At 28.5% G+C, this 15,287-nt stretch overlaps 1 pseudogene; it reads left to right on the top strand.

The window, feature by feature from the left end:
- The window catches only part of LOC127159421 (NACHT, LRR and PYD domains-containing protein 3-like), a 29,246-nt pseudogene extending 20,538 nt beyond the window's left edge, over positions 1 to 8,708 (top strand).
- Positions 8,709 to 15,287: the final 6,579 nt, after the last annotated feature.

The raw sequence follows: 15,287 nt of genomic DNA, 5'->3' as shown, positions 1-15,287 counted from the left end.
TTGAAATGTTTAACCGGCAAGACTTTAAAGCAAAAAATTGTGAATTGTGAATAAGTGCAGTGTACCATGAGTGTAACTCTACTGCTGAATTAACACTCATGTGAATGTATGTGGCATTGTACAGTATAGCAATTGTACAGTTTTGGGGGTTCTGGTTAAAGACTGGACTCTATGTGGTTTACTGAAGACTGAGATTGGGTCCCAGATAGCAAGAGAGCAGGTGAAAACCGTTGAATCAATGTCACTTTTGCACCCTCAATTAATGTGAAAAAAAAATGGACATTTCAACAAACCACCATTACTGTGATCAGTGATTGCTTTAGTTTGGTTCTTGATTCTTGCCTTTCATTGAGTCAATTCTTTTTCTGTGCTACAATAGTGTTTCAATGCAAACACTTTTGCTATTAAAAAGAGATGTTTTAAAATGAATTTGAAGTAGATTACTTTTTTGTGATGGGTGTCAAGCTGCAATAAAGTTGAGAAACAAAACTGAATAATATTGATGATCTTTCATTACTGATGTAAATGTTCTGTATCAAAAATCTGTGGCAACACACAGAAAGATTTAGACATCAACACTCAACATACAAACCTCAACAATGGTGACAATCATCAGACTAATTCAGATAAACAGATCAACTGCAATGCATGCAGGGAATCATGAATGACTTTTTACTATGTTGATACCCAGCATGCATTTCTGCATAAACTTTTCTTTTTCTGATTGTCACCATTGTTGAGTTTCACATGCTGATTCTTGATGTCTAATTGATTCAGCCATTTAAAGATTTTTTTTGTATTCTCTGTTGACTCAAAGTAGTATGATAGCTGTACATCTGCTTTAATCTCACATTGCAGTATCACATATTATTAAAAAACCCAACACACTTGTGAGCAATTATTTATATAATGATTACACAATGATTACAGTCATCATCATCAGATCCCAGTGGATCATAGTTTTCATTGTCTCAAACAATGCATTTTAGCACAATGTTATGAAAGACAAAGAAAATCTAACATTAAAGTACAAAGAGTCAAGAGCCCAACTAAAGAAAACTCTGATCACAACAATAGTGGTTTGTTGAAATTTCAAAAATGTTTCAACATTAATAGCAGGAGAAATAGTTATATTAATTCAACATCATTAACATTGACAATTCAACTACTTTTAACATTGATTCAATGGTTGTGTGACACAGTCATGGAAGAATCCGGGGACGTGGGATCCATTTGCAAAACTTTATTTTGACCCAGTTCAGCAGGCTAGCTATAAGTTACTATTTGGTTGACAAAGATAGTTGAGTCCAGTAGGTTGGGGCTGGCGGCGATCAAAGGGGTTAGTCCAATGGAATAGCGAGGGTCTGAAAGGCAGGCAGCAAAGATCTGGGCCACACAAGCAGGCCGATAGAGAAACGCTCAGGATTGATAGCATGACTAACAAAACTTCGCGGGGAGTGTAGCTGTTTTTTGGCCCAGAACTGGGCCAGATGTCAATGTAGTGACTATGTGAGGGGGATTACAGTAGCCAATGCCATGCATTTACAGAGCTGTTAATTCAGCAGCTAGAGTTACACTCACGGGACACTGCACACAATTCACAATCACAAAAGTACATTTTTTGCTTTAAAGTCTTGCCGGTTAAACATTTCAAATGTGTGCTGTTCTGATGAGGGCTTTTCCATTGTGTGTACACCTGAAGTGGCAGAACTGCGGCTAATAGAAGAGCACGATACTACAATATTTCTGAAAAGCAGATCGTGGAGACATTTTTAACGTCCACGATCAAAAATCATCAAATCGCACACATATCATATTTTATAAATATATTTTGAAGTAAGGATCTGCGGGAGGGCGTATAGCTTAAGCATTAACGTTAACATTAACGTTAACCCATCATTAAAATGACCACACGTTAAACTTTGACAGTAAAACTTAACAGAAGCAGTTAAAATGAGTCAATTACATATAATTACAGACCTGTGGATTGTTTGCTTTGTGTTAGCATGCCCTTTGATAACATAAGAACTGGCTAACATTACAATTCAGTACCTTACCGAAATTCCAAACTTTTTTAGTTTAAAGAGTGCACGACATAATCAATGAGAAATTAATTTAATAATATCACAGTTTGGTCACACTGTCACTTTCCTTGGTGAAGTTTATGGCTCTGACGATGTAGTACCGTGTCGATCGTGACTACAACTCCAGAAAATTTTGCGTGCTTGTTTCCACAGCTACGGGGCTATGAATAGAAAATGAATAGAATCCTGTTAACTCTGAAGAATTTTTTTGGGGCATTTTGCCTAATATTATTATTATTATTATTAAGAAAGGGGTCGGGTCGGGATTTGAACACCAGACGCATTGTGTCAGACTTTCCCATTTATTTTCTCTACAATTCTACCACCAAACCTTGTGAAACTTGAAAAAGACAAAGTCTTGGGCATTCCGAGGAAGTATAAATAGAAATTTTCCTGTAAACTCTGAAGATATTTGAATAATGCATGTATAAATGTGAAGAATTCATTTTCTGTAAAATTCTACACTAAAACCTCATGAACACAGATAGAGATGGTTGTTCAGAAAAAGAATTTATTGAAATGTTCATGTTAACTCTGAATATTTGCTCCTTTTTTTCTACATGCATTATTAAAATTTCTTCAGTGTTACAATCTATTTTAACAGACTTTATTTTTCCAGAAAACTCCACAGTATAATGTATTCGAATGTAATATAAGTGTATCTTCTATAATGTACAATATAAATACATTTTGTAAATACTTTTCCCCTGTTTTTGGGCACATTTAATTTTTAACCTTTGAAATATTGATGTTCGTCAGCATTTTGGCCGCTTTGTGTCTCCGTACCGTAATAGGTTGTTTGCACATGACGTCATTGCTGTGGAGTGATATTGCTCCATAGGAATCACTAGCAGAAACTCAAAAATGCCTGTTTTGCGTTGTTTATGGATGCTCAAATCGGTCTAACTGAGAAACCACAAAATGTCTTTTATCATGTATGAAAATTTGCTGTTCATAAGGGCGGAAAGGCGACTGAAAAGCGCAGGAAAAAGTGTCTTGTAAACCTCCGTCTGTGGTCAGGAGGAGAGTCGGTAATGCTTGTGTGTGCAAATGGTTAAGAAAAGATATAATAATATGTTAAGATATTAATAAAGAAATATATAAATATATACAGGGTGAGACAGTGAGAATTCATCTAATGCTAAACGCCACACGTAGACACAATGTAAGATATTATATTTGTATTTCCGAGAGCGTCATTGATTATAACGGAACATTGTGAGATTGCAATAAATTGAAGTGAGTGACAGCTTTTTAGTGACTATATGGAAGTGCTGTTTGCTCGCTTTCTATAATCAGTTCGTAATTTGAATAAAAGTTTCGCTTTACGTGCTGCTAACAGGACCAATAGCCACAAAACCCTGCACATGCAGCGAACTTTCAGGAGTGACTGAAAAAGCAGAATGGATGGGATGGAGAAATGTCTGTACTGTACAGGAGAAACGTATAAACAGAAAATCACAACATATGTTGGATGTGATCCTTATGTTACAAAGAGGAGTGATTTTTCAACTAAATTGAAATAGCTGACTCAGTTGCCTGTCATCGAGGCGGTGGAAATAAGCTACGCAACTAAACCTGATAGCAAACAAACTCTTTCGAAAGTGATTCCTACATCTATATGAAGGATGCAGGATATATGTCACTCCTAAAAAACAACTGCTGTACAGGGTTTTTGGCCATTGGTCCTGTTAGCAACATGTAAAGCGAAACTTTTTTTCAAATGCTAAATTGATTATAGCCTAGAAAGCGAGCAAATAGCGCTTTCATATAGTCACTAAAAAGCTGTGACTCACTTCAATTTATCGCAATCTCACAATCAACTGCAAATATAATGTATAATTTGCACTGTAGGTGTGGCGTTTAGCATTGAGTGAATTCTCACTGTCTCACCCTGTATCAATTTATATATTTCTTTATATCTTAATATTATTATGTATTTTCTTAACCATTCGCACACACAAGCATTATCTGACTCTCCTCCTGACCGCAAACGCTTTCAGTCAATTTCTTGCCTTTTCCTCCTAATGAACAGCACAGTAATTTTGAGATTCTGCTACTGATTCATATAGAGAAAAATCACTTCCTGCCCTCCACCTGCATTTCGCGTGTCCTCAGAATCACGTGATTGCAAACAACCTATTCCACTAATAGACGTGCAGCGGAATCCAGATGGCGACTGGCTCGACCGGGTGTTCGCAGATGGCGGTTCACTTGACCGCGGTGTAATTGTGCAGCAGTAGATCTACAGAAGACCCAGAAAATACAACAGACAGCAGCCAACGCACCGATATAATCCAACAAAATCCAAGTAGTCATGCAGAGAAAGTCCCACAGAAACACAGCAGACAACAACAACGTAGTTTACCGGAGAGCAGCGACACCGTGTGTTCACACCGCCGCCGGCGAGAGCGTCAAAATTCTGCTGTAGAAAGATTTGTTGACGCTCTGACGATCGAACGCTTGGTCTTGTATTTAAAGCGGCCGCAAAGCAAACAAGCATGTTGATCTTGTGCAGACTGACAACAAGTAGGGTGTAAGTTCACCTCATGATTTTTTAAAAAGTGAAAGTAAGAAATTGAATTTAATTGTAGTTACATGCAGTGGTGTAGTGGTGCCTGGAGAAGTGTATACGCATTAGTTATACACATGTATATACGCAAGCTTAGCATATGCAATTACCGCTTATTTACAGAAAATATATAACGTTAATGCACATCAGCAACTCACCAGGAACATCAACAATCTCAGACACCTTGGTCCACGCATCATTTTGCTTGGGAACTAATGTGGTCGGAACCAAAGTTTTACAGGACTGTGTTCTCTGAATCCTCTCAAGGGGTGAACTTCTACATTCTGATTGGTTGCCGCCGAACTGTGTCATAGTTCATTACCATAAAGTTGACCTGACTTCAACTCTTCCCGACGCCCACACCGTCCAACACGCACTGCGCTGCTTCTCGCCACTCGCTCACATTGAAAATGAATGACTTCAGGACACTTTGACGCTCTCGCCGGCGGCGGTGTGAACTCACAGACAGACAGACACGTCAGCGTACGATTAGCCGGAGGTGAAAACCTAAAAACAAACAAACAAACAAACAAAAAAGGATGCCATTAAACAGATATTAAAAAGATACTGTATATACTGTTTGTACATTCATTTGAAGATTGAATACAAAATTATTGCAATATAAAAGTATATTTAAAAACTTTAATTTTGGGTTGGATTAATTGCAATACATTTCAGAAAAAAAAAAGATAAAACAGTAATATAATGAAGTATAATTGAAATATAAAATAAGTTTCTATTTTAAAATACTTTAACAATAAAATTATTCCTCTGAAAGTTGTTTTTTTTTATCAGCAATTACTTCAGTCTTCATTGTCTTCAGTCACATGATCCTTCAGAAATAATTTATTTTTGAAATCATTCTGAGTTATTTTAAATTGTAATAATATTTCACAACAATTTATTTAATTATTTATTTCTTTTTTACAACAGCATAGCAAGACCCTAGAAACTAGGACTGTGTTCAATACATATGACAAAGTACTACTTGATAAGGGTATTGATGCAGCTGTTTCTGTATCAGCAGTGAACTGCACTTAATTTAAATAAAACAGAAAAACAGTGAATATAGTATATTATAGGCTACTACAAAGTTGAATCTGGACACAGAGGAACACAACTGAGGTTGCCTGATATAAAGAGACGTAATCACTGAAACAGATTCACATTTGAAATATTGAAATATCTGCTAAATGTGTTACCGATTTTTGTCAACCTGGCAACCATGTGAACGTTCTCTCTCTCCACTTTAGATAAAAGCACTGCTTTCTGAAAACACCATAAACTTACAGTTTAGTGATCAACACGTCATAATCTATTCTCAGAAAAGTGTCATTGATCAAGTGTTCATTTATGATGGAGAGACTGTGTATGTATGAATTACTTCCATTTTTGCTGTTTATCATTTATCAGTGCAGCTGTGACTTTAATTGATTCAAATAACAGTGATGTTATAAACTCCTTGCAGAGGAAGATCATGCAGCTCTTCAGCAGTTAAAATATTTTATTGGTAAAATTTGCAGGTCAGCGCTGAAGTTTCTGTGTCTGAATGTGTGTGTGTGAACTACAGTGAAAACAGTGCATTAGTTTACAACACTTCTCATTTTTATCATTTTTTTTTTTTTTTAAAGTAGAGATTGTGTTATTATTTGTGCAGTGATCACTTACCAGCAATGTGAAGATGATTTTATGAATATATGAGCTCAACTGTCTGCTCTGTCTGTAGTTATCAATGATCTACAGTATTCAGTGTGTAATAAACAGCTGTTTCACTCAATTCTGCTGAAATTCACTGCAGTCCCGTATCCAGATACACAGCCCTACTAGCAACCACACCATGTACCCTAGCAACCACCTTGTGTACCTTGCCAACCACATAGCAACAGCCTAGCCACCACTCCAATTACCCTAGCAACCATATAGCAACACCCTAGCAACTACCCAGAATGTATTATCAACCACACAGCAAGTAACTTAGCAACACATATAGCAACAGCCTAGCAAGCATCTTAGCAAGCTAGAAACAGCCTAGAAACAATGACCCAGAACATAGTAACACCCTATGACACATGTAGTGTCTTTTTATCTAGCAACCACCCTTTTTATTATTAGCAATTCACAAACGTAGCTCACTGTATTATGAAATATCTGATATTCCGATTCTGAAATATGTGCAAGTAAATGTATTTGGCAAGTTTTAACACTTTTATAAAGCGTTTTAGCATCCACCCTGAGTACATTGGCAACTGCCATGTTAAACCCACCTGAAACAGCTGTGGGATTTACAACCACCCAAAGTACCTCTACTGCATAGCTCTGCCTAGCAACCACCCTAAGTAAGTCTCTGGGCAACCACCTAGCAACCACCTTGAGAGCAAGAGCCTAGCAACCTTTATAGTTACCTACACAATGTGTATAAGATATCAATAAAACATGTTGTCAGTTAACATTTGTAAGGACCTTTACCTTGACAACGCTAGCAACTCCCTAGCAACATCTGAGTATTTTGGCAAATATAAAGGCCAAGTTTTACAACGTATGTGTATGTAAATGTCTGGGACCTAAAATAAGCATTACATGGCAACTTAGCAACCACCTGAATAGTTGGCGACTAATATGCAACCACCCAAGTACCTTGACAACTACATAGCAACTCCCTAGCAACCACCCTGAGTACATTGGCAACTGGTTGATCACGTAGCAACCACCCACAGTAGCACCACCTTGTACATTCGCAACGCATGAAAGGGTTAACTTAACCATATAGCAACAGCCTAGCAACCATCTGAGTACATTGGCAACTCTAGAAACCACCCAGAAGTACCTTGACAACTACATAGCAACTCCCCAGAAACCACCCTGAGTACATTAGCAACTCCCTAGCAACCACCCTGAGTACATTGGCAACTGCATAGCAAACCCAAGTACCAACCACCCTGAATACATTGGCAACTCCCTAGCAACCACCCTGAGTACATTGGCAACTGCATAGCAACAGTTTGTTGACTGTCTGAATGTGTGTGTTTTCTAGTGTGGATCATGGAGGAGAATCCAGGATTACAGCAGGACTGAAGAAATGTACGTCTACACACACACACACACACACACACACACACACACACACACACAGCTGTAGTGATTGTTGTTGTGTTATAAATGTGTCTGTTCTTGTGTTCAGGGGTTTGTTTTCTCACACTGGATCCAAACACAGCAAACACTGAACTCAGACTGTCTGAGGAGAACAGAAAGGTGACAAACAAATATGAGTATCAGTCGTATCCTGATCATCCAGACAGATTTGATGTTGTGTATCAGGTGTTGTGTAGAGAGAGTGTGTGTGGACGCTGTTACTGGGAGATTGAGTGGAGTGGAGATTATGGTGTGTTTATATCAGTGTCATATAAGAGCATCAGCAGGAAGGGACGGGGTGATGAGTGTGTGTTTGGAAATAATGATCAGTCCTGGAGTTTGATCTGCTCTCCTGACAGTTACTCATTCAGACACAATAACATACAGACTGATCTCCCTGTGAAGCCCATCATCAGTCAAAGAGTAGGAGTGTATGATAATATCTATAGAGTAGGAGTGTATGTGGATGTGAGTGCAGGAACTCTGTCCTTCTACAGCGTCTCTGACACAATGAGTCTCATCCACACAGAACAGACCACATTCACTCAGCCGCTCTATCCTGGGTTTTATGTTTATTATGGATCATCAGTGAAACTGTGTTGATGAATGAGAATAGACTGATGAGAGATTCTACCCATAATGCTTTGAGCTGCTGATGAATCAGTAAGAGTGAGATGTTATTGAGTCTCTTCATGACATTAATACTGCAGCTCAACTTCTGTCACTCAAATAACAGAATAAATGTGTCAGAAATCACCATATAGACAGAAACATCAGTGTGTGTATTTGTGTTTTTATTGTTGTGTCTCATCAATCATTCATTTTATTACAAAGTGTCAAAATGTCACAATCATGATTGATGAAGAACATGTCATTAATTTCTCTATTTTTTGTACAGAAATAATAAAACAATGAAAAATCAACTTGAGATTTTAATTGATGTTTGTATCATGAATATAATCGATTCCTCACAAGACTGAAATGAGTTTCTGACATTATAAAATATGACATTAATCACAGCATTTAATAAAATATATTATTGTAACTACAGTAAAGCTGTAATAAATGATTATAAGATTTTTTTTAATAAGTGAAAGAAACTGTCAGAATATATTTTAAAATATTTTCTGAGATTCATGTTTTAATCACAGTATATTTATAGACAAAAATCATATTTTTTATTTACTGTTTTTTTTATTTACTTTTGTATATTGAATTGATATGAACAAGTATTATATTATAGATATAATGCAAACATTACTTCAGCTGACATATTTGTATCAACACTTTTTATTCATTTTAATTATTTCAATTATTGCAATTATAATAAATCAATAAAAAATGTTCTGGTTATAATAATACTCCTGTGCTCTTAAATAAATAGTATGTATGTAATAATGCATTTATTAATAATAATAACAATAAATAATAAATAATAACAATAATAAATATTAATTTTATATAAATAAAAACTGTAATACTATGAATATTACAATAATCATATATCATTAAAAGTCAGCATTTTAATAATAAAATAAAATTATTTTGTATAATGTAAATTATAATAAATATTATAATAAAAAAGTAATAAAATAATAATAAAAAAGCAATAAACATAACAAATTTATCAGTAAAATTAATTATAATTCGATTATTCAAATTACAAAGACAAAACTTAATGCAATAATACTACTTTAATATTTTCTTATGAAAAGTCAATAGATATCTTCTTTTTTATTCAGTAAAAGCCAAAATATTATTTAATATAAGATAATAATAAAATAAAGCTGTTGTAATTGCAATAATAATATTGTAATATAAAAAAGTAAAAACTCAATATTCATTACAATAATAATAATAATAATAATAATAATAATAATGAGAATTTAAATATTTTTTTTTTTTTTTTTTTACTTACAACTACAACTTTTATGGATTTGTTATCATTTAAATAGTATTTAGCAAAGCTATTATTATTATTATTATTATTATTATTATTATTGTTGTTGTTGTTGTTGTTGATTTGTTCTAATTGTTATATTAAAGAAAAAACAGTTTTATGATACTATTTTAGATATTATTATTACATTATTAAATACTCCCTTTTTATTTTACAGAACAGTTGGATTATTGCAATTGTATTTTTTTCTCATTTGTTAAATTGATTAAAAAAAAAATGTTTAGTTATTATTATTTTTGTTATTATTATTATTATTATTATTATTAAATACTGAAATTTTATTTTACAGTGCAATATGTAACAGTAATTTAAGAGTTTTTATTTATTTGCGTAATTGGTATATTTACAATAAAGTAATAAATAATAATTACAACAATAATAATAATGATAATAATATTTGATGTTGATGTACAAATTGCAATTACAAAATAATGTTATCTATAACAATAATAAAATTATTATAAATTTAATAAATTATATTTTATTTAATAATAAAATATAATAATAATAATGCTAAATATATTTATTTGTATTTTTGCTTAATATTATAACAATTACAATGAATAATAATTATAATAATAATAGTTGATATTAATGTACATATTGCAATTCCAACATAATTTGTTATCTTTTGATAATAAAATAAAAAAACAACAACAACTTAATAATAAATAATAATAAATAAAAAACATCCATCATATTCAATATTTTCTTGTTATAGCATTTAATTGTATTTTTCCTTAATATAAAAAATAAATAAATAATATAATAGTAATAATAATTGATATTGATGTACAAATACAACATAATTTGTCTAAAATAAAATCTTTTATTAATGAAATAAAATTAATATTTTGTTTATTATTAATAAATATTGACTTATTAAAAAATATTCAATATTGCAATGTTTTTTATTGATTTGTTAATTTTTTGTAATTTAAATAATAATATATAATAATATAATTTAATTTAACGAATGTTATGATTGCAGTAATCCTATCACACTGTAAAATAAAAAGCAAGTATTTAATGATAACAAAAAATATTATATATTCTAATTATTTAAATTATAACATTTACTATTACAATATTCTTGTTACACTGTAAAATAAAGTCAGTATTATTATTATTATTTTATTTATTTATTTTTGTTGATATTTTATTTGACAGTACAATGTAATTCTTTCAGTAACTTTTTATTGTTTAAATATCATTTAAAAATAAAGTCCAAATATAGGAAATTATAATTTAACAAATTATTATTTAAAATATACCAATAAACAAATCAATAAAAACCTTGATATTGCAGTAATCATACTGCACTTAAAAAAATAGTATTTAACAACAACAACAATAATAATGTATTATTATTTCATTAAATAAAGTCAGCATTTTAATTCTATTATTATTATTGTAATTATTATTATTATTGCATATCAAGGGTTTTTTATATTTTAATAATATTATTGCATTTTTAACATCTTTATGCTATCATCTTATGGTAAAATAAAAAGTTGTTATTAATACAGATTTTTTTAATTGAATAAATATTACAATAATATTATTGCAATAATAACAGTTTTGATAGATTTTTTTAAATAGTTGTAATTTAATAATAATAACCAAAATAATTATTTTATTTTGTTTTATTATAACAATAAAGAAATGTTATGATTGCAGTAATCCTATCATACTGTAAAATAAAAAGTATTTAATAAAAACAAAATATTAATTATATTTTTTAATTAAATTATAAGTTACAATTACAATAATTCTGTTGCACTGTAAAATATTATTATTATATTTTATTAATTAAAAATAAAAATAATTCTGTTGCACTGGATTATTATTATTATTATAATTATTATTATTATTATTATTATTATTATCTAGGAACAGAATAATGAACCGTATTATTTACAGTATTATTGATTTGTTATGAATATATGTGTGTGTCTATTGTGTGTGTGTGTGTGTATATGTGTGTGTGTGGTATAAACCCTTTAAGTAACACTGAGATTATATATTTTTTTCTAAACAATCCCACTGTTTGCATTTTAATACTAATGATTTCTACACCTAAACATTAAAGTTCTGTCTTTTAGTCACAATCACACTTTTTCATTTGTAGTTCTTAATATTTTCACTACAGTAACTACAGTAAAGCTGTAATAAATGATTATGATTTTTTAATAAGTGAAAGAAGCTGTCAGAATATATTTTAAAATATTTTCTGAGATTCATGTTTTAATCACAGTATATTTATAGACAAAAATCATATTTTTTATTTACTGTTTTTTTTTTTTTTTTTTGTATATTGAATTGATATGAACAAGTGTTATATTATAGATATAATGCAAACATTACTTCAGCTGACATATTTGTATCAACACTTTTTTATTAATTTTAATTATTTCAGATGCAATTATTGCAATAATAAATCAATAAAAAATGTTCTGGTTATAATAATACTCCTGTGCTCTTAAATAAAAGTGGTATGTCATTTATTAATGCAATAATAACAATAATAAATATAATTTTATATAAAATAAAAAAAATACTATGAATATTACAATAATCATATATCATTAAAAGTCAGCATTTTAATAATAAAATAAAATTATTTTGTCTATTTTTATAATTATAATAAATATAATAAAAAAGTAATAAAATAATAATAAAAAAGCAATAAACATAACAAATTTATCAGTAAAATTAATTATAATTCAATTATTCAAATTACAAGGACAAAACTTAATGCAACAATATTACTTTAATATTTTCTTTAACGAAAAGTCAAAGATATCTTCTTTTTTATTCAGTAAAAGCCAAAATAGTATTTAATATAAGATAATAATAAAATAAAGCTGTTGTAATTGCAATAATAATATTGTAATATAAAAAAGTAAAAACTCAATATTCATTAATAATAATAATAATAATAATAATAATAATAAATGAGAATTTAAATAGATTTTTTTTTTTTTTTTTTTTACTTACAACTACAATTTTATGGATTTGTTATCATTTAAATAGTATTTAGCAAAGCTATTATTATTATTATTATTATTATTATTGTTGTTGTTGTTGTTGTTGTTGTTGATTTGTTCTAATTGTTATATTAAAGAAAAAACAGTTTTATGATACTATTTTAGATATTATTATTACATTATTAAATACTCCCTTTTTATTTTACAGAACAGTTGGATTATTGCAATTGTATTTTTTTTCTCATTTGTTAAATTGATTAAAAAAAAAAAAAATGTTTAGTTATTATTATTTTTGTTATTATTATTATAATTATTATTAAATACTGAAATTTTATTTTACAGTGCAATATGTAACAGTAATTTAAGAGTTTTTATTTATTTGCGTAATTGGTATATTTACAATGAAGTAAAAATAATATTTTATATAGTATTACTATAAATTGCAATAATAATTACAACAATAATAATAATGATAATAATATTTGATGTTGATGTACAAATTGCAATTACAAAATAATGTTATCTATAACAATAATAAAATATTATAAATGTAATAAGATTATATTTTATTTAATAATAATAATAATAATAATAATAATAATAATGCTAAATATATTTATTTGTATTTTTGCTTAATATTATAACAATTGCTATGAATAATAATTATAATAATAATAGTTGATATTAATGTACATATTGCAATTCCAACATAATTTGTTATCTTTTGATAATAAAATTAAATTAACAACAACAACAATAATAATAAATAATAATAAATAAAAAACATCCATCATATTTAATATTTTCTTATTATAGCATTTAATTGTATTTTTCCTTAATATAATAAAATAAATAAATAATATAATAGTAATAATAATTGATATTGATGTACAATTACAACATAATTTATGTTGAAATAAAATTAATACTTTGTTTATTATTAATAAATACTGACTTATTAAAAAATTAATATTGAAATAAGATTTTTTATTGATTTGTTAAATTGTTGTAATATAAATAATAATAATAATAATAATATAATTTAATTTAACAAATGTTATGATTGCAGTAATCCTATCACACTGTAAAATAATAAAGAAGTATTTAATGATAATAAAAATATTATTATATATTTTAATTATTTAAATTATAACATTTACTATTACAATAATCTTGCTGCACTGTAAAATAAAGTCAGTATTATTATTATTATTATTATTATTATTATTTACTGACGTTTTCTTTACAGTACAATATAATTCTTGCAGTAACTTTTTATTGTTTAAATATCATTTAAAAATAAAGTTAAATTATATTTTGTTGTTATAATTAACAAATTATTATTTAAAATATACCCAAAAACAAATCAATAAAAAACCTTACTATTGCAGTAATCATATTGCACTTAAAAAATAGTATTTAACAACAACAACAACAATAATAATGTATTATTATTTAATTAAATTAAATTAAAATGGTACAATTGCTGTAAAATAAAGTCAGTATTTTAATTCTATTATTATTATTGTTATTATTATTAATGCATATTAAGGTTTTTTATATTTTAATAATATTATTGCATTTTAACATCTTTATGCTATCATCTTATGATAAAATAAAAAGTGGTTATTAATAAAGATTTTTTAAATTGAATAAATATTAAAATAATATTATTGCAATAATAACAGTGTTGATAGATTTTTTTAAATAGTTGTAATTTAAATAATACATTTATAGTTAATTTATTACATTGTTGATATTTTCGTAATGACTTACAATCATAACATATTTCTTATAATATTTATTATAATTTAAATAACAATAATACTTAAAAATATGAATTTTATTTTATTGTTAAATACTATTACAATAATCATATTGCACTGTGAAATAAAATGTCAGTAATAATAATAATAATAATAATAATAATAATAATAACCAAAATAATTATTTTATTTTGTTTTATTATAAAAATAAAGAAATTTTTTAATTGCAGTAATCCTATAATACTGTAAAATAAAAAGTATTTAATAAAAACAAAATATTAATTATATTTTATTAATTAAATTATAAGTTACTATTACAATAATTCTGTTGCACTGTAAAATAATATAATTATTATTATTATTATTATCTACTGACCGTCTATTTACAGTACAATGATTTGTTTGATAAAATTAAAACAAAGTAAAATTAATATTTTGTTAATAATAAACAGATTTATAAAAGCTTTTCATTACAGATGTGTGAAGATGGTTGATGTGTGTTGTGTTTTTAAATGGATGTTATAAACGACTCAAACTCTGTTCATTCATGAAATAAATTGATCTGAAATGTATTTGAAAATGCAGCATGTTTTCCTCTGTTTGATTTGTGAAGTTTATTTGTATTTGTAGAGTTTTTATTCACACATGTTGATCAGGACATTTGAATCACTGAGAAAAATCTTTTCAGATTTGCAAAGTGTAGATTTATTTGTGTCTCACAAACACAAGAGTTTCATCTTGTCAAACTCTTCACTGCAGGAGCACAAATCCTGTTCTGCACTTCTC

Source organism: Labeo rohita, unplaced genomic scaffold (assembly GCF_022985175.1).
Source record: "Labeo rohita strain BAU-BD-2019 unplaced genomic scaffold, IGBB_LRoh.1.0 scaffold_215, whole genome shotgun sequence".
NCBI lineage: Eukaryota > Metazoa > Chordata > Actinopteri > Cypriniformes > Cyprinidae > Labeo > Labeo rohita.
Note: the sequence above shows the minus strand (reverse complement) of the source record. Positions and strands in the feature narration are given on the sequence as shown.